The sequence below is a fragment of the Gorilla gorilla genome, chromosome 19, assembly GCF_029281585.2.
Source record: "Gorilla gorilla gorilla isolate KB3781 chromosome 19, NHGRI_mGorGor1-v2.1_pri, whole genome shotgun sequence".
NCBI classification, from domain to species: Eukaryota; Metazoa; Chordata; class Mammalia; order Primates; family Hominidae; genus Gorilla; species Gorilla gorilla.
The window spans coordinates 74,798,519-74,818,433 of record NC_073243.2 but is presented as its reverse complement, the minus strand read 5'-3'; the positions used below and the strand labels follow the sequence as shown (position 1 = coordinate 74,818,433).

The following is a 19,915-nucleotide window of genomic DNA, read 5'->3' as shown; positions in this document are numbered from 1 at the left end:
TAAATAAATAAACAAACAAATTTTTCTGGAACATACTAACAAAAATATTTCACAGAGATAACTTGAGAAAATAAATCTTTTCATTTTTATAAATGAAATAAGTGAATAATCTACTCTCCCTATACCAATATTCTGACTTTGAAATATATAGGGTCCCATGTTCCTCTAAGTTTTACAATAATTTTTAGAATTATGAGGTGTAGAAACTTATCTCCTTGGCAAAATTAATAAGGGGCTTTATTTAAACCACTAACATTCAATTACATTGTAATTATAATTCTCTATTATTTTACAGGATAATTAATTTAATAAAATAAACACAGTTTAACAGGAAAACTGAACTGCAAGGAAATCTATATTTATAAATAGGATGAACTCAGCGAAAACTACCAATACATCTTAATTCTAATAAAGATAAGTAATACGGAAGAGAATAGATTAAACAGTTATATATAGTATATCTTGACATTAATTGAAGTTCCCCTCTCTTGATTTGTATTTGTTTTTTTCTCATCAATTATATTACAAAGATTATCTAGATAAAATTCAAGAGATATATCTACCTTCCTGATTTTCAGACTCACTTGTTAATTATAAAGATAATATTAAAATGAAACTAGAATTCTACTTTTCAATATGATGGCTGTTAACCACATGTGACTAATGAGAAGTTGGAATATGGGTAGTCTGAAATGAGATGTGCTATAAGCACTGAATACACCAAATACACTGAAAAATATACACTGAATTCTGAAGACAGTTTGGACAAAAAAGCATGTAGTACATCCCGTTAATTCTTTTCAAATATTGATTATATGTTGATGTAATGCTTTAGAGACACAGGTTTAAATAAAATATATAATTAAAATACATTTAACCTCTGTTTACTTTTTTAATGTAACTACTAGAAAATTAAAATATCTCATATATTGCCCGTATGTTTCAATGGACAATACTAAACTAGAGTATTCCTTAAAATCATTATTTATGAATCGAAAAATAACAAATATTTGGCTTTCTATTAGTAACTAATGCCTACATATATACTGATGTATTATCTGTATGTTTTTGTCTTTTTTGCTATGTTTTGATTAAGAGCTAAAATTACGGTAAAGAAAGAAAAAGGATAAACCATCTTGTGTATGTGTGTATTTGTGTGTGACTTGTGTATTTTCTGGTGTGTTTATTTCTGTTGATGTAATATATATTAAAAGGTTTGGGGTTTTATTAGGATACATTGCTTTATATTTGAATTACTGAAACTGAATGAGTCAGAAATAAATACAATATATCTCCTGTTGATGATTACTTTATCATAGACTAACAGATCCAAAGAAAAAGATTAGAAATACCTAAGAAAGAAGAATACAGTTTATATTTGAAGTCACTGGAAAGCTGTCAAGTCAACCAGGTTTAGTGGGCAAAATCTCAGACAGAAGGCCAGTTCCATGAGGTGAGCTAAAGCACATGCAACAATGATTTGTGTCTTGAGGTATTTCCCAGTCTATAAGCAGCTCATATGAAAGGCTAAGGAATGGAAACTAAGAAACCAAAAAGCCAAGCAGAATATTTGTTGTCTTATATTGGAGACAAACATTGGAGTTCATGGGCTGCCAAGAAAGAAGCATAAAATCTACATTGCAGTTATGACCCAGGAAGTGCTATGCTCTAGAAGCAAGTGAATCAGCAATAGGCCATCCCTTACAAAGCCTTAATCCCAGCCTTGAATACTCTGGCTCTGTTTAGATTAAGATAATGTGACTTTATGTAACTATCTAACAAAAGAGACAGTAAACGTCACTTGAAGAAAAAACAAATTGTTATCAAGAAATTGACATTTCTAGATGGCCAGTATTCAAATGAATAGCAAATAAGTGAATAAACAAGCACCAAGTATGACAAAAGATAAGACCAAATATCTGAAAATCGGCAGAAACAAAACTAACAATGTCAGTGTCAAAAGTAAACAACATAAACTTTAAAAGCTGTAATATGTAAAAAAAAAGTTGATTATTTCTACTCATAATAAATCTAGAAAAAATAAATTTGTATTTTAAAAATGAAGAGTATAATGAGTAAAATAAAGCACTAGCAATATGGCATACTCAATAGATAACTTATCTATATATTAGACAAAGGAGAATATCAGGTTAATGAACTGGAAAATAGAACACTAGACAATACTCAGACTGTTGATTACATATGGTTAAAAAAGGAGAAGGGACAGAAGAGAGAAGAAAAGAAAGAAAGAAAGAACAGTATGAAGGGCGAAAGGGAGGGAGAGAGCGACGAAGAAAGAAAACCTCTTAAAAATGTAAGAGACATATGGTACAAAGTGAAAATGTGTAAAATGCATGTCATTGAATGACCAGAGAGAGTAGAGTTTTAAGGAATAGAATTAATATTAGAAGTTATACAAGCTCTCTATATTTTCCAAGATTATGAAAAACATCAAGCCATAAACTAAAAAATTTTTAATTACCCCATGGATAGACAATTCATATTTTTAAAGCATACTTAAGTACATTATAGTAAAGTGCATGCTATGGTTTGAATGTTTGTATCCCACTCAAATTCATGTGTTGAAGCCCAAACCCCAAAACAATAGTATTAAGGGGTGGCATATTTAGGAGTTTATTAGGTCATGAGGGTGGAACCTTTTTGAATAAGATTAGTGCCTTTATAAAATAAGTGAAAGCGAGTTTATTTTTCCCTTCCATCATGCAAGAACACAACAAGAAGTCACCATGTGTGAAGCAGACAGATCCTTTACCAAACACTGTATCTGCAGTGCCGTGATCTTGGACTTTCCAGCCTCCAGAATTGTGAGCAATAAATATCTGTTGTTCTTAAGTTACTCTAAGATATTTTGTTACAGTAGTTTGAATATACTAAGAGAGTACAAAAAAAAAAGTAAAACACCCAGAAGCAACTGATAAAATTTAAAACAATATAATGAAAATAGCCTGATGCACTAATATAATCATATTTAATACAATATTTTAAAGTACACAGAGAACATTTCCCAGAATTGATCAATATGCTGGCCCATAAAGCAAGTCACAAGAAATTTCAAGATGGTGTATAGGGCTATATATATTCTACTACTTGAATCCTTTTTCTAAACTCACGTCACAATTCTTTCTGCTTCACAGCCTAAGTTCCAATAATTTGTCCTTTCTGCCTTCTACATTGATATGATTTAGCTGTGTCCCCCACCAAATCTCATCTTAAATTGTAGCTCCCCTAATTCCCACATGTCCTGGGAGGGACCCAGTGGAAGGTAATTGAATCAGAGCAACAAGTCTTTCCCATGCTGTTCTTGTGTTAGTGGATAAGTCTCATGAGATCTGATGGTTTTATAAAGAGGAGTTCCCCTGCACATACTCTCTCTTGCCTGCCGCCATGTAGGACATTCCTTTGCTCTTTTTTTATCTTTTGCCATGATTGTGAGGCCTCCCCAGCCATGTGAAACTGAGTCCATTAAACCTCTTTTCTTTATAGATTATCCAGTCTCACAGTATGTCTTTATTAGCAGTGTCAGAACAGATTAATACATATATGAAGTTCCCTTTATATTAAAATGTCCTTTCCAATCCCTTCTCTGACCTAATTACTACTAGTCATCTAAAATTAATCTCAGTTACAGCTTCTTTCAGAAAATATTTTTAATTATTCCTGAGACCTCATCTAAACAAAATTAGGTACCTCACAGTTTTGTGCCCCCAAAGCCTAGGGTCTTCATATATTTTTTGAATTACCTCAGCTTTTCATTCTAATTAACTTATTCTTGCTAGAATGTAAGTTTCTAAAGAGATACAGTCAAATTTGTACATATTTAGTGAATGCATTAGTTAATCAGTATTCACAGGATGTCTATTTTCTATTGAATTCTAACACTGTATGAATTTTGGCATTGCACAAATGAATTCTAAGAAACTTGTGCTTCCTTACTAGAGATAATCATGCAACAGCTAAAATAATTAAATCAATATTCTCTACTATGACAAAAGATCTGACTTCTCTACACCAGAAACTCACTAGCATGGAATTCTGGCTATGTCAAGGGAGAAACAAGTAATGATGCATCTACCTGTATTTCTTCTCAATAACTTTGAGTAATCCTAGAAAAGAAAAGATAGTATTCATTATTATTATATGCATCCTATTTTTTGCTATAAAATGAGGTCTTCAAAATAAGGTTAGTGTTGATACAATGAGAATTTAAAGAACAGGTGTTTTCAGGAATCAATAGATACCTAGAGTTGTTTTGTTTGTTGTAATTTTCCATAATTTTTATCTTATTTGTACTTGTTTACAATTTTATTATTTCCAAAGTTTCACCACAAATCATTTTTAATTTAACCACTTTTTATGTCTTTGTTGATATGTAATTCTTTGGAACTGATTAACTTTTAAAATCCCCTATTCCTAATTGCAAACTCTATAGTAACATATCTACTTATATTTTGATATTGCCATAAATATGTAGTAAACACATTTCAAGGATTTGCATTCAACCACTAAAGTCATTTTATAGCTTTCATAATCCCAAGATGACAAAACAAACAAACAAATAACACATGTGTTAGGCCTTATATATATTTAGAAGGGATTACTATACTTAAAAAGTCATTTTTTAATAAATTGCCCTTTATCACTGGAAGGGGAAAATTGTTCTTATGGATATAATTTCCCTCTTGAAGTAAAGACAGAACAATGATCAGATATTTAATTCTGAAAGAAAAATATTGATCTTCAAAACAAACAAAAAACTATAGAAAGTACACCGAAAAGACAGTTCACTAAGAACAAAGTAGGCAGTTTGAGAAATCTGAAAATCCAACAAATACAGGAAAGGATGATCATACTTTTGAGTAACTAGAGAAATACTCAATTAAAATTTATATACTATTTTATAAGAGCTTGTCAAAGTTTATAAAGGTAGATAATATCTAGCATTGGTGAAATTACGGTATAATGGAAAGCTTTATGTACCAAGAATAGTATAAAGTGATATAAGCATTATGGCAAGAAATTTTAAAGAACTTAATTAAACTAAGTATTTTATACCCTATCATTCTTTGGTTACATTTCTATGAATATATCTCAGAAATTTCTTTATATATGTCTAAAAAGGAAACACATGCATATGTTAAGGATTGTAGTCAAAATTTAGAGGCCACTCTATGTGTTCATTATTCTGCCAATAGGTACATATAATGTAGTCTTGTACTGTGGAATATTATGGAACAGTTAAAAACAATATGGGTAGAAATTAAGGACAACGTCAAATTTTAAAAATTTAACAATGGAATGGGATCTGTAATACATAGCGCTTATGCAATCAAATGTATGGCCAGAACAATCTGCATAATATAACATAATACACACATATCCACATATAGCACATGTCAAGCCTATGTTGAAGTAGGTGGAGGTGAAGGAAAGTGAAAAATGTCTTTAAATGAGAAAATGTAAAACAAAGTGGGGTCTTGCAAAAAGCAAGTATGATAATATGTCACAACTCTTAGTACAATGAAGCTGATTTGAAAGCTTTGGTGGTCCTATTAATTTTTTCATGAGTCAATATGAATAAGGGAGATGGATAATCCTGGAAAGAATGGAGAATACTTCCTCACTTTATTATATCATGAAGTTTTGAGTCACAGGATAGAGAGAAGCTTGGGACCACTGTGGAAGTGGTGGGGTGGGGCTTGCTCTCTAATGACCCAGTATGTTTAAAAAGACCATTTTATTTCAAGTGGTATGTAATTTATATCTTTTTCCTTTCTAATATAAATCTGTTTTACGACATTTTCAGAATTGCAGTTGGTCACAATAGCATTTTAAAATTTCAAAACACATTTGGACACACTGGCTTTCATTTACTGAAAGACCTTTTGGTTTTCCCATTTTCACATTGCGTCATATATTCACAGATCACCTATTTTACTGGAAATTCTATGAAGACAGACTATTAAAAATTATGAATCAGAAGTTAAAAAATAGCCATATGGGGACTCAATCTAGCTTCTTTAAACGTATCCCTGTAAAATGGGAATTATGTTCCATAACTTGACTTTTATTCAAGTAATTGATTTTAAATTACATCTTAAAATGAACGTTTGTAGCTGCTTGGGGATATTCTAATCACTTGCTCACATAGAATATTATAGATTTGGTGAAAATTACTATTATATTGTATGTATTAAACTTTACTTTTCAAATCATTACTCAGATCTACAGAAAAGATATACATGTGCTAAAAAACCCACAATTGGTTAATGTTACTTATCTTTAATAATTAATATTCTTAACAATTCTCAATGTTTCTAAATATAGAACTGTCCTACTTTTTGTTTGTTTAAATGCAACATAAATATTTGTTGTGTGATTTCACTTTTATTGATAATTTAGAAAAGTGTATCTTCAGACTATATTACATTAACTTATATTTAGAATTTCCATTTCTCTTATAACCTTTGCTAAATCTTTTGAAGAATAAAATGACTGTAGTATGCAAAGCTATTCCTGTGTTTTTACATTTTGCTCAATAAATTAAAAGAGTATATTGAATGGAAGATTTTAAGATTCGAAAGTTCTTCATGTTATATAGAAAAAGAATTTAATTGCATTAAAATTTATCTTACATAATTCTATATCAATGAAATAATTCACAATAGTTATTGTGTCTTAATAAAGACAAAATATTAATGCATATTCAAATACAGTTTTAAAAGATAACATATTTCCATAAATGCATTCTAAAATGTGTGGCGCTTTTATTTTAAAAGCAGTATGTTGTTTTGATCAGGTCTATTGTTGGTGAATTCAGTGGGAGTTCAGAATACCACACCTGTTATGTCCTTTAATTACAAATAATGCCTACAGCTACTGCCTTATACTCTACCATCTTCATAGCCATAGGACTCTAAGAGTTGTTTTCATATAAAGCCAGTATTTTGCTACACTCCAGTCCATTTTGTTACACACCTTCTTACTTGGGATCTGCTACTATCACTCAACCAAAATTTCTCCTACAGTCACCATCAATTTCCACACCAAAGTGAAGGGCAACTTTTACATATTTCACTGTACCATACTTTACTAGATTTCATGGCAGCATTTATTTCTTTCAGTTAGTGATATCTTTTCTATTTCTTCTATGATATAGCTCCTCATGCACTTTCTCTTTTCTCCTCCTGCCAATTCTTTCTTCTCTCTCTCTCTCTACCCCTCCCCCTTCTTGTTTCTTCTTTCTTGGTGTCCTTTTCCACTTGCTCCCTCTTTAATAGTCATGTAGCTTTGGAGTAACTTAGGACTCAAGCTGGAGCCCTTTTTGCTCCCAGTCTTTCCATAGTTGCACAATGCAGTTCTGTAATTAAATTTCAAGTGCTTGATAGTTATGAAATGTAATATACGTGTGTGTGAAATATATAGTGTTTTCATTCTTTATTATTATTATTTTTTATTTTTAGAAATGAGGTCTCACTTCCCTGGGCTGGAGTGCAGTTGCATGATTATAGCTCACTGAAGCCTCAAACTCCTGGGCTCACATATCCCTCCTGCCTCAGCCTCCCAAATAACTGGGACTACAGGTGCACACCACCGTGCCTGGCTACTTTATTTTTATTTTTTATTGTTAGTAGAGACAGGGTTTGCTTTGTTGTCCAAGCTGGTCTCGAACTCCTGGCTTCAAGCGATTCTCCTGTCTTGGCCTCTCAAAGCATTGGGATTACAGGCATGAGACACAGCTCCCAGTCATAAAATTTAGTTTTTAAATAGACAATTTTACTTTTTAACTCTGGTTTCAAAGAGTAACACTATGGAAAGAATAGCAACTTCCTTCCAGCACTTTATCCCAACCTTGTCTCTTGATGTTTGACAAGAGACATTTCTTGTTTCCTAATATATCTTTGAGGTCTCACAAAGCTCTCCAACGTACCTTTTCAAAAACTGAATTATATATTTGTTTCTTTTTATCCCCTTGTTTTTTACCTTGTTTTTTAGGAAGATCTTCTTCTTCTTTGCTGGAATTAGTGTTCTCAGAAGTCTATCTTGTTTTACTTTTTCTTTTCTTACAGACTGTGACTTATAATCTGCTTATGACACATAATGACTAAATTATCCATTCAGCCTTATATTCAGCAGTTTGTACTTTTTTCACCATAGTAATTGCATCACTTGTCATCTAAATACACACACATTCATTTAATAAAATACACACATACATGTATCTATTTATAATGTCTTCAAAAGAACTGTAACATAAGAATTGTAACTGATTTATTTATTATTTTAACCTCCATTTCTTACATCGTATGTGACATACATTTCAATATCATTATACACTTGGAAATAAATGAACTGCAGGATTTAAACTCTTGAAGACAGGGGTTTTCCTTTTTTGGCTAACTCTGAACTGAGTTTTTTTCCACATTTTATTTTCTTCAGAATTCATAATATTCTAATTTGTTTGTAATAATTTCTATACATTATTTCTCACCTATATGTTATGTTCTGTATATTATGTTTTTTAAAACTTTGCATACAGAACATAACAGATAGAAAATATTAAATATAAATGTTTTGAATTAATGAATAAAAGACTATAGTAAACATGTTATCATCACTGAAAAATAAATGCATCTGTCTTACAATGTTTTGAAGGACATTTCATTATCTGCCTACACATTAAGAATGTCACCTATTCATATAATAAAAGATAATTTTCCTAATAAACCATAATTTTCTGTTACTTTAATATGTATTTTTATGGGAAATATTTCCAGATAATTCCTTAGACATATAAATGATCTTTACGATAAACTAAAGCTTTATAATTTTGAATTGTGCAAATAATTCCATTCAAATTATAACTAAGCACATTTCTGGAACATGTTTCTTTCACTAAGACTGTGTTTTTAATAAAGGATAGAACTTTAATTTTGAAGAAAATCTCTCCCCGTGCCTATCTTGCATCTGAATCTGCCTATTTAACAGCATGAACTTTCTCGAGAATAAGATTTATTTTACTTTAGAAAGAAAAATGCATGCCTGTATTTCACTGACACCAAAACTCAGGAGCTAAGCATATTAGTGTTTTCCCTAAGCTCTGAACACTTGTGAAAGTTTGCTAAAAGAGAATCTCTTCCATATTTTGTTTTATCCCATTTACATACAGTGCTAACATTTCATCTCATCATTTTCTTTCCACTTGCTCCAGACAATAAAAAAGGGTTATCCTTAGCCCATTGCACTATTTCGATTCCTGTTGTCCAAACTATATTATATTTCACTTCTTTCTCAAGGCGAGGCAAGGAAGGCGAAAAGGGTATGCAAACAGTGAGTAGAGGCTTGTCTATGATATTGAAAGAATAAGTTCACAATAGCCAATTTAATTTTAAATACCTATATCCATAAATGTATTTTAATAGTGACGTATTAAACATTTTGATAAAATAAATGTGTTGATTATCCAATTCACTGAAATTGTCAATTGACATAAAAATGGTTAACTTTATAAAGCAGGCAGCAGGTAGCATTTTATTTGATGAAATAATAGGTATATTTTTAAAAAGTTATTTGACATTGATATTGATTTTCATTTTGTGTTACTGACTTATTGTAGGCAATGTTTAACTGAGGAAACCTGTGTGTGTGTGTGTGTGTGTGTGTGTGTGTACATATATATGTGTATATATATATATAACTTGTTCTAATAAACTTATATTTTATTTGGATATTAACAATTTTTAAGTTTTACTTTGTTCATATATGTTGTGTAATTTGATCTTCACCATACTCCTAGAGGTTCAAGACATTTACATTTACTGCTACTTTAAACCACACAAAGCTAAACCTGAGATCCAAATTTAGCTAAAAACATCTACAAACACGATGGAAAAGATGCAATAGTTCAATTATTATTGAACTGTCCCACAGAGAATTGCCTGTGTTTCAAAGGTTTACCCTAGCTTTCGTTGGCATTGGCTGACATACAACACATTCCCTTGCTTGGATACAGTACAGTTCTATGGAATTATAAATGTTTATCAAACCATTTTTATATTCTGTTACTGGTTTGATACTGTGTAAACTGCATGTCTTTAAAGTTTCTTAAAAGACATTGTTTTGAAATTCTGATAATTTACAGATATTGTACATAGGGTCCAAAATATTCTTATATATACCCTGCCTTATATCTATTCATAGGCCTGTGAGAAGACTTGGTGCCTATCCTTTAATCTCCCATTCTCTTTATCCTATCCTTCTTTAATCTTCTCTCCTTCTTTAATCTCCCATTGCCCAATATACAACGAGGAGAGAGCAAGACTTTTTATTTCACTCCACAACCAAGCCAAAAAAAAATAATGATATTAAAAACATTGGTTAGACCTTGCTTTTTAGGAAGATCTTCTTCTTCTTTGCTGGAATAAGCATTCTCAGGAGTCTATCTTGTAATGAGGACATTGGCCCTTTTTTTCTTTTCCTTTAGGTCAGGCAATATAGAAATGACATAGCTGTGAGAAAAAAGAATATTCCAGCTTTCTTTATTGATTCCTGCCAAGTAACAAAGCAATTTGCTCTAAACATGTGGGCACATATTTCCGTGATCCAGTGCCTCTGGCCCGTCTGCATGATTGGGACACCTGGACCAGAATTACTTACATTGTAGTACAAATAAAAAATACTATTTATATGGTTCAGACTAGTTTTCTAGGGCCTACAACTGGACATGGTGGCAATCCTTGTATCACTATAGAATTTTTTTTTGTAGAAATTTCTTTTTAAGACTTTCTTTTCCATTATTTCATGCGGAGTACTGGTTTAAAAGAACACTCTGTTTTTAAAAAATACAGTCCCTTTGTGAAAAGACATAACATTATCTGGTTTCCTGTATTTACTGTTCACTATCTAACCCAGACCCCAAGAATCATAAATCCTTTAATTCTGTTATTTCACTGTTCTTTATCCTCTAAAGTCTTTGCCCCCTTTTTTACCCAGTTGAAATCCATGGTCACACACTTGATTCCCATGGTCTCTCTTGTTTCTTTTTGCTTGAATGACAAAACCACACTCTGATTAAATCTAACTCTCCAGCTGTTTTTTATCTGCACCCATGGAGTTTGACATGAATGGAGAAAAATACACAACCAGATTGACAGGTCTCACTGAAGATTTTTGACGTGAACTTCAAGTGGAAACTTAATGCATTTTAGCAACCATACTAAATATCCTTAGCACATTAAATCTTAATTATTAGACGTCCTTTCCTCTCTCCAAACCTCCATGCTTCCTATTCCTAAGTTGCAGCTGATGAAATTGTGGCTTCCACCACCGAAAGCAAACTTACAGATTCCAGTCACCAAATCTATGCATGTATGGTATCTATACCACATCCTCTAACTGCTCCTTAATCACTGTAGAGCAGGGTGTTAAACTGAATGCCAGTATCCCCCAGATTGGCTCCCACCATTGTGGGGACTGGCAAGTGTGAATGCTGAAGAGCAGCAGGCTGGAGATCAGGGGAGAGTTGATGCTGGAGTCTTGAGTCTGAAGGCCAATCTAAAGTCAGAATTCTTTTCCCTTAGTGGAACCTCAGTGATTTTTTCTCTTAAGGCCTTCAGCTGATTGGAGAAGGTCCACCCAACTTACAGAGGGTAATCTGCTTTAATACAAATTTACTGATTTAAATATTAACCATGTCTAAAACATACCTTAACAACAGCCTCTAGACTGGTATTTGACCAAGCAACTGTGGACAATACACTCACCAAGTTGATACATAAAATTAACAATCCCATCAGGTCATTGTCATCAGCATAATAATGAACTGAAATTTCTCTCATTTAAAAATGTAATTTATCTTGACCTGATCCTATTTCCTTTACTAAGTACCAATCTACTTCTCTGTTTCCCTTTTCAGTAAACCTCCCTGAAAGAGTTGTGTAGATACACTATTCCCAAATTTCCTTTACATATCCTATCATGAAGCTACACTGATCATACGTTTATCCCCATTCTAGCAAAAGTGTTCTTGGTGTAATCATTGACCTCTACCTTGCTAAATCTAATATTTGATTTTATATTGCCCACCTTTCTAATGCAGCCCACCTTTATCTCCTTCTTGATACACTTTTCTCATTTTGCCTCCAGGATATTACTCTTCTTGTTTGCTTTCCTAACTCTTGTCTTCTTTCTTTTCCTTCTTTTATATCTTACACAATAATATTGACTTCCAAGACCCAATCCTCAAATCTCTCCTCTACTTCTCCACTGCAGTGGTTATCTCATTGGTTATCTCATTCAATCAAATGGCTTATGTGCCAATGAGTTCCAAATACCATGTCCAATACGGACCTCTCTCTTGAAAATACAGATTAGTCAAACTACTTACTCAACTTCTCAACTAGGGTGTCTTATAGACATTTCAAATTCCACATATCTAATACTGAATCCTTCCTATCTCTCCCAAAATCTACTTCACCTACCACCTTTTCCAATTCAGTTGATGACAATTTCAGCTTTTCATGCCTTCAGACACAAATGGCATGTGATGTTATACTTAAGTATATTTTTCCTTCACATCAGGCACTCAGAAACATTTCTGGCTCTGCCTTTAAAATGTAAACAGACTCTGACTACTTCTAACTATCTCATTGATATCTCACTGCTCATCATTCTAACCCAAGCCTCTATCATTACTAGTCTAGACTTCTGCAGTGGCTTCCTCACTGTCTCTGTGCTCTATCTTCGCCCCCATGCTGTCTATTTGTAGCAGAGCAGCTGGAGTGATTCTTTAATGATATGTGAAATCATGTCACTTATCTGCTCAAAATCCTGCTTATAGGTTTCCATGTAACTAAAAGTAACAACACAATATCCTTACATTGGTACAAGTCCCTCTGTGTGGTTGGGCCTCTGATTCTTCTCTAACCTCATCTTCTGCTCTCCCGATAACTCATGGCCTTCATATCACAGAGGGCACGGAAGGAGGAGTATTTCTTGAAATTCCTGGAACATGCCAGCCACACTTTCACTTTACGGCATTTGTACTGGTTGTCTCCCCAGATATCTTTATAACAAATGCTTTTACCTCTACTCACTAGCTCACATGTGCTCTTCTTACTGAGGCCTACCACAGTCTCACTTTTAAAATCATAATCCATACTTCCGATGCCTATACATAACATAATCTTGCTATGATTGTATTTTGCCAAAGTGCTTTTTTCCTGTGTGTGTCTCAAGATCTCTTTTAGGAGATTAGCTATCAACTCTGCCCATGCCCTGATGGGGCTCCAGAGGATTTGTATTTGGTTGTACATATGACAATGTGCCTTTCACAGAATGCTTCTTTATCCCTGTATACATTCTAATATTTAGGTATCCAATTTGTGATCACTGGTCCCTTTCACAGGAAACTCATTTATATGGGCAGACATTTTCGTGGTTCTTGTCTGACTTGTGTCCAGTTTATTTCTACCATAGCCACTCTCTAGGAGCACTCTGACTAGGAAAGAAGATAGGTTTTGGTGTGTTGCTCAGGTGAGCCACAGAGGAGGCAACTCAAGAAAACACATGAAATAACAGAAGCAGTTTACTGCTTACAGATCCAGAGAAAAAAGGGCAAGTCTTGCAGGGACAATAGGAAATGGGAAGCGATATAGCACACACATTCAACCATCAGGTAGAGAGTAAGAAAGGCAGAAAGACCTGTGAGTTGAAGCCTTTTTTGGGGGTTGAGGGCATTATCTAAGCAGGTTTCCAAGGGAAGTTTTAATTGGTGGGTGATATAGTTTGTCACTGTCCCTACCCAAATATCATTTTTTCTTTTTTTTCATTTTTTTTTAGATGGAGTCTTGCTCTGTCACCCAGGCTGGAGTACAGTGGCACCATTTGGCTCACTGCAACTTCTCCCTCCCGGATTCAAGCGATTCTCCTGCCTCAGCCGCCCAAGTAGCTGGAATTACAAGCGTCCACCACCAAACCTGGCTAATTTTTGTATTTTTAGTAGAGATGGGTTTTTGCCATGTTGGCCAGGCTGGTCTTGAACTCCTGACCTCAGAAGATCCGCCTGCCTTGGCCTTTCAAAGTACTGGGGTTACAGCTGTGAGCCACCATGCTCGGCCTTACAAATATCATCTTGAATTGTAGTTCCCCTAATCCTCACACATAGTGGGAGGGACCCAGTGAGAGGTAACTGAATCATGGCAGCCTTTCCCCCCCATGCTATTCCCCTGATGGTGAGTGAGTTCTCAGGAGATCTGATGGTTTTAAGGGGCCTCCTTCTTCACTCAGTTCTCATTCTTCTCTCTCCTCCCACCATGTAAAGACGGATGTGTTTGCTTCCCCTTCCGCCATGATTGTAAGTTTCCCGAGGCCTCCCCAGCCATGCAAAACTGTGAGTCAATTAAACCTCTTTTCTGTATAAATTACGCAGTTTCAGGTACGTTTTTATTAGCAGCGTGAGAATGGACTAATACCGTGGGCTTATAGCAAGCAGGAACAAGTCCAGTAGTCACACTGTAACTGAGCAGGGGCCACTGCAGCATCTACACAGTCCATGAGAGGTGAGAAGGCCAGAGGGGTAGGTTGTATCTGCTGTCTCATAGGGAGGTGGTCACCAGGAGACAGTTGTATAAGGCAGATATGGGAGGCGACCACATATAGGACTTTGGAGGAAGTGAAAACTCCTTTGAGGGTCACTAAGCCAAGCTTCTGGTATGTGCAAGTTAAACCTATTTTCAAAATGGATGCTGAGGTAACATACAATTTATAAGAATTTGCTAAATATTATACTTACTTAGTGTAACAATGGTGTAGTGTATGTCTCCCACTGATAGAATGCAAGCTCCACAAAGGTAAAGGAAGTGGTCTTTTTTCTTTTCTTTTTTTATAAAAAATGGTATGTTCACTGAAGTATTTCAAACATCTGGAACAGGTTCTAGTATAGAGTAGATACTCAACAAATATTTGTTGAATTATGTTGAGCTGCATAGCTCATTATCTCTTCCCATTAAGCTATTTAGAACAAATTTTCCAGTTTTTTTTTTTTTTTTTTTTTTTTTTGAGACGGAGTTTTGCTCTGTCGCCCAGGCTGGAGTGCAGTGGCGCGATCTTGGCTCACTGCAAGCTCCGCCTCCCAGGTTCACGCCATTCTCCCGCCTCAGCCTCCCGAGTAGCTGGGACTATAGGCACCCGCCACCACGCCTGTGTAATTTTTTGTATTTTTAGTAGAGACGGGGTTTCACCGTGTTAGCCAAGATGGTCTCCATCTCCTGACCTCGTGATCCGCCCACGTTGGCCTCCCAAAGTGCTGGGATTACAGGTGTGAGCCACCGCGCCCAGCCGCAGTTTTTGTTATTTAAGGAAGAGTGTAGTATTCCTTGAGAGACAGAAAACAAATGAAAATTACAGCTGAATTTGGCTTTAACACTTCACTGTTTTATGAGATGAATGAGATGCGTTCACCTCATTATTGTACAATGGTGACTTTTAAGCCATTCTGTCCCATTTTTCAATATTGCTATCTTAAAATCAGATTAGATTTGCCTAGAATGAAAATAATTAAGCTTATATCAAAATAACTGTTAACAGAAATGCCATCTTTGCCCCTGCCCCCCCATCCCCCAACACAGACACACCTTTGAACTTTCGAGAAATGCTGGCTTATTTTTATCTGTAGGTATTCAGGCTTAATTATTTAATTAATTCTTAAATTAATTTAGTTAATTAATTCTTAATTAATTAACTAATTCTTTATCTCTCTATTGCTTCTCTCCTGCTTCTTCTTGTTCTTTTTCTCATTTCATTTATAAATAATAGGTACATACATTGTTTTTTTCTAGAGAAAAACTCTTAATTCTTCCATCCTTGGAATTTATCTGATTACAAAAAGGTTTAGGAGACCATTTTGGCAATACATAACAGTGGTTCAAATCCCAGATCTGACAAAAATTAACTACTAGGGAATGCAAAATGATTGTGCTGTTCTTCGGTTTCCTCGTGTGTCAAATTAAGAAAATAAGAGTATTTTAGAGTTATCTAGAAATTAAATTATTTTACACATTTGAAGTTTATAAAATTGTGGATTGCAAATACTAAAAAAGTCAATATTAGCTCTCTACTTCTTATATTCATAATCCCAAGGGATGTTAATAAAAGTTCTCAGTACATGGACAATGTGTTTAAGCTATTATTAGGACAATTAGAACTGAATAAAACACTTAGAAAACAAATTTTCTTCTGCATTTGTTCATATAGAATGACTGTTTTATTAGATAGTTAAGGCCATCTGTTGGATTATCATGTGTGACCAGTTAGAAGTTTATATTAATACCGAAAACATTTCTATTTTTAAAAAATCCTCCACTTTTTGTTCTATATTTTAAGTTATATATTTAATTTTTTCCATGGGAAAAATATAAACTTTATAATCTTGTGAAAATTGTCAGAATCAAAATGGAATTACTAATGTTAAAAAAAAAATCCCCCACAAATAGAGCCAGGAAAGGCAGTGAGGAGAAAGTCCTCATGCTTGTATGCGTAATAACAAAAAGTATCACAGTAACCTCTGCAAAAACCACACCCTTGTACAAAGACCATCACAACCTTACGCAAAATACTTCTGCAAAGATATCTGCCCTGCAATTGCCTGTCCAAACTCAGACTGGCATCACCCTTGTGATCTTTGTAGCCAGGGATAATGCTTTCAAAACAATTATGTAATTCTCCTCATTCTTTTTCCTTTAGAAACCACAGTTTTTCTTTACATCTCTAAATATCCACATGGTTTAATATGGCATGAGTATTCTCATTGCAATGCTCTATTCCCAAATAAATATATGTTTTTCTTTTAGAAAGCCAATGTTTGTTGTTTAGATGGTCAATCTTTTTATGATCTTTTCCTGATCCTTGTTTTTACTTTTCTTTATATTTTTTTGTTGTTGTTTTTATGAACTTAGACTTTCAAAGTTATCCTATGTGACCTTGAAAATTGAAAATGTTTCTTTAGTTTTTCTTTTACTATCATGATTTTTTTTAAGAAAGTGCTCTGTGAAAAAGGGCAAGTTTGGTAACATCCTATATTTTGAATTTGTTGAGAGTTCATCAGAGACACAACATCTTATGGGGAATTACCTCCCCACCAAGATCAGAGTACATACTCAGTTTCAATTGCTGCATTTCGTCTTTCAATTTAAAGGGGGCTAAATATCATCTAAAAATACTCAAGCACTTGGAAAGACTTTTTAACTAAGCTTCATTCCATATGCATGGCAGCTAGCTTGTTATAGGATTCCTTTCCAACTTGTCTGCTTGTGCTGTCCAGCAGGAAGGAGCATTCCCAAATATGTTGGCACTTGCTTCCTAGTTGCAGCAAGCAGGGAATTAACATCTGCAAAGAGGAGATTACACTCATGCATCATATTGAGATTTTTCACACACTTCTGTTACTCCTTCAGAAGTAACTCCCTTGTGACATATTCCATGATGGAGCTAACAAATCTGCAGGCAGCAGACAACCTTGAAAAGTAATTAATGATAATATCTTTTCCTCACCACTATGCTTGCCTTTTTTTTTTTTTTTTAGCTCTTGACTAAATCCCTCATGTAATATTTTTTTAAAAGTTAGAAGTTTCCTTGCATAGTATTCCATAAACCACCTCATTCTTTATTATTAATTCCAAAACACCCTCAGCTGAACAAAGGTATATTATTCTGTCAAATGAGAAAGTGTTTGTGTGTATCAAGATACAAAGTAAGACTACATTATTAGAGTATAAATGGCATTTTCACTTGAGTGTTTCCTTTCATAATATATGATTTTATGTATCTTGTAATACTTTTTAAATTGCTCTGTGATTCCTCACCTGTTTATCCTGGGGATGCTGTTTTAGCTGAGACAGAGAGAAAGAGAACGAGAGAGAGAGGGAACATGAGAGAGAGAAAACAAATTGGTATCAAGATAACCTGATAATTGACTGCTTACTTTGATTATTTCAATGATTCTGTATTATGCAGAAACTGCATCTTGGAAGCATTTATCATATTGGTAGAACATAAGCAAACTCTTTCCTCTACACGTATCAGAAAGGTGTTGTAAATTCTTATTTTTATAGGTAAAATGCTTTTTGTTAGGGCCAAAATTTCAAATTCTCAGATGATTATAAGTGGGTGAGTGAGCTAGACTTATCTCTGAAATGTATATTATGTGAAATTGGTATAATTCTACTTGCCTGACATAAACATGTTAAAGTTCATTTTGAATATCAAAGAAAAATGGATTATAAATATCTTCTTACATGATTATATAGCCAATGTTCACTCAGTGTCTATTAAGTGCCATCCACTATGCAAAGCATTTTTTTGTATATTATCTCATTCAATTTTTAAACCAACCTTAGAAAGTGAGTGCCATAATTATTTTCTTTTTTTCAGTGGAAGAAACTGAAGCTCAGAGAGGTTAAATACATTTCCCAAAGCCATAAACAAAGTAGAGCCTGGAGTCAGTGCCAGAAAATTTACTAAAATTCCAGCACCTACCATAATTGTCATATTTCTTTAAGTCTTTTTATTTTCAAGCAATAATAATAACCATAAAAAGGCACCTAAAGTAACTTCCCACATAGATAAAAATGTTGCAAATTCTTAATATTCTTTTCTCAGTGGAATCTTTTTAAGTCCACTGTTGTCCTACTATGTAGATATGCTGGGGATTTTTAAGTTGTTCTACTTATGTGTCTTTGTTTTTGTTAATCAATATAATTAAAATATACTATTCTATAAATGAGGGGAAAAGTCAATAAAGATATCCAAATTATTTCTTTTAAATTCATTTTATATAGAGATTAACTGTAGGTTTATGATTGTACAAACTAGTAATTTAATCAAGTCTATTAAAATTTACATTAAAATTATATAACAAACATTATCAATCTCTATTTCATAAAAGAAAAGCCCTTCAACTATGAAAAAAATGACTGATATATTTAGTCTTTCTGCATTCTTTGTATGAAAATGAACTTGCAGTAAACAAATTAAAAATAAAATTTGATGCTGGGAATTAAATTTACACTACTGTCTCCTGATGTAGATTCGAACTATAATCATGAATTAAAATATTCAGATCCAGTAATTTTTACCCCATAATCTGGCAATCCATTAAAACTGCCACATAAGGTCAGGCGCAGTGGCTCACTCCTGTAATCCCAGCACTTTGGGAACCGAGGCGGGTGGATCAACTGAGGTCGGGAGTTTGAGACCAGCCTGACCCACATGGAGAAATCCCATCTCTAGTAAAAATACAAAATTAGCCAGGCGTGGTGGCGGGCGCCTGTAGTCCCAGCTACTCTGGAGGCTGAGGCAGGAGAATGGCGTGAACCTGGGAGGTGGAGCTTGCAGTGAGCTGAGATTGCAACTCTGGACTGTAGCCTGGGTGACAGAGCGAAACTCCATCTAAAAAAAAAAAAAAAAAAAACCTGCCACATAAATTGCAGTTTCAATGCTAATTTCTTTACGTCAATTAACGGTGTGCGCTCAATTCTTAGGTCTTCTGCTGTCTCATAGAAAAGCACAACATACCATTTATCAGGTAAGGTTAATGGAAAATTGATTCACAAGTTGTATTAGTCTGCTCAGACTGCCATAACAAAATCACACAAACTTGGTGGAATAAATCACAGAAATTTATTTTATCCGAGTTCTGAGGCTGGAATTCCCGGATCAAGGTGCCAGCAGGGTTGGTTTCTGGTGAGGCCCCACTCCTCTGCTCGCAGATGGTGGCCTTCTCCCTGTGTGTTTATATGGCCTTTCTTTCCTCTGTGCTGCAGCAGAAAGAGTGAGCTCTGGTGCCTCTCCCTCATTTTAAAAGGACATCAGTCACATTGGATTAGGGCCCCAATTTTTTCTT

The 19,915-nt window shown here is 34.1% G+C and overlaps 1 long non-coding RNA gene across 1 annotated transcript; it reads left to right on the top strand.

The window, feature by feature from the left end:
* The first annotated feature begins 1,312 nt into the window (after positions 1–1,312).
* LOC129528077 (uncharacterized) lies at positions 1,313–14,069 on the top strand. The gene is made up of 3 exons (XR_008673266.2): positions 1,313–1,453; positions 2,729–2,825; positions 13,858–14,069. It is a non-coding gene; the product is annotated as an uncharacterized lncRNA (long non-coding RNA).
* Positions 14,070–19,915: the final 5,846 nt, after the last annotated feature.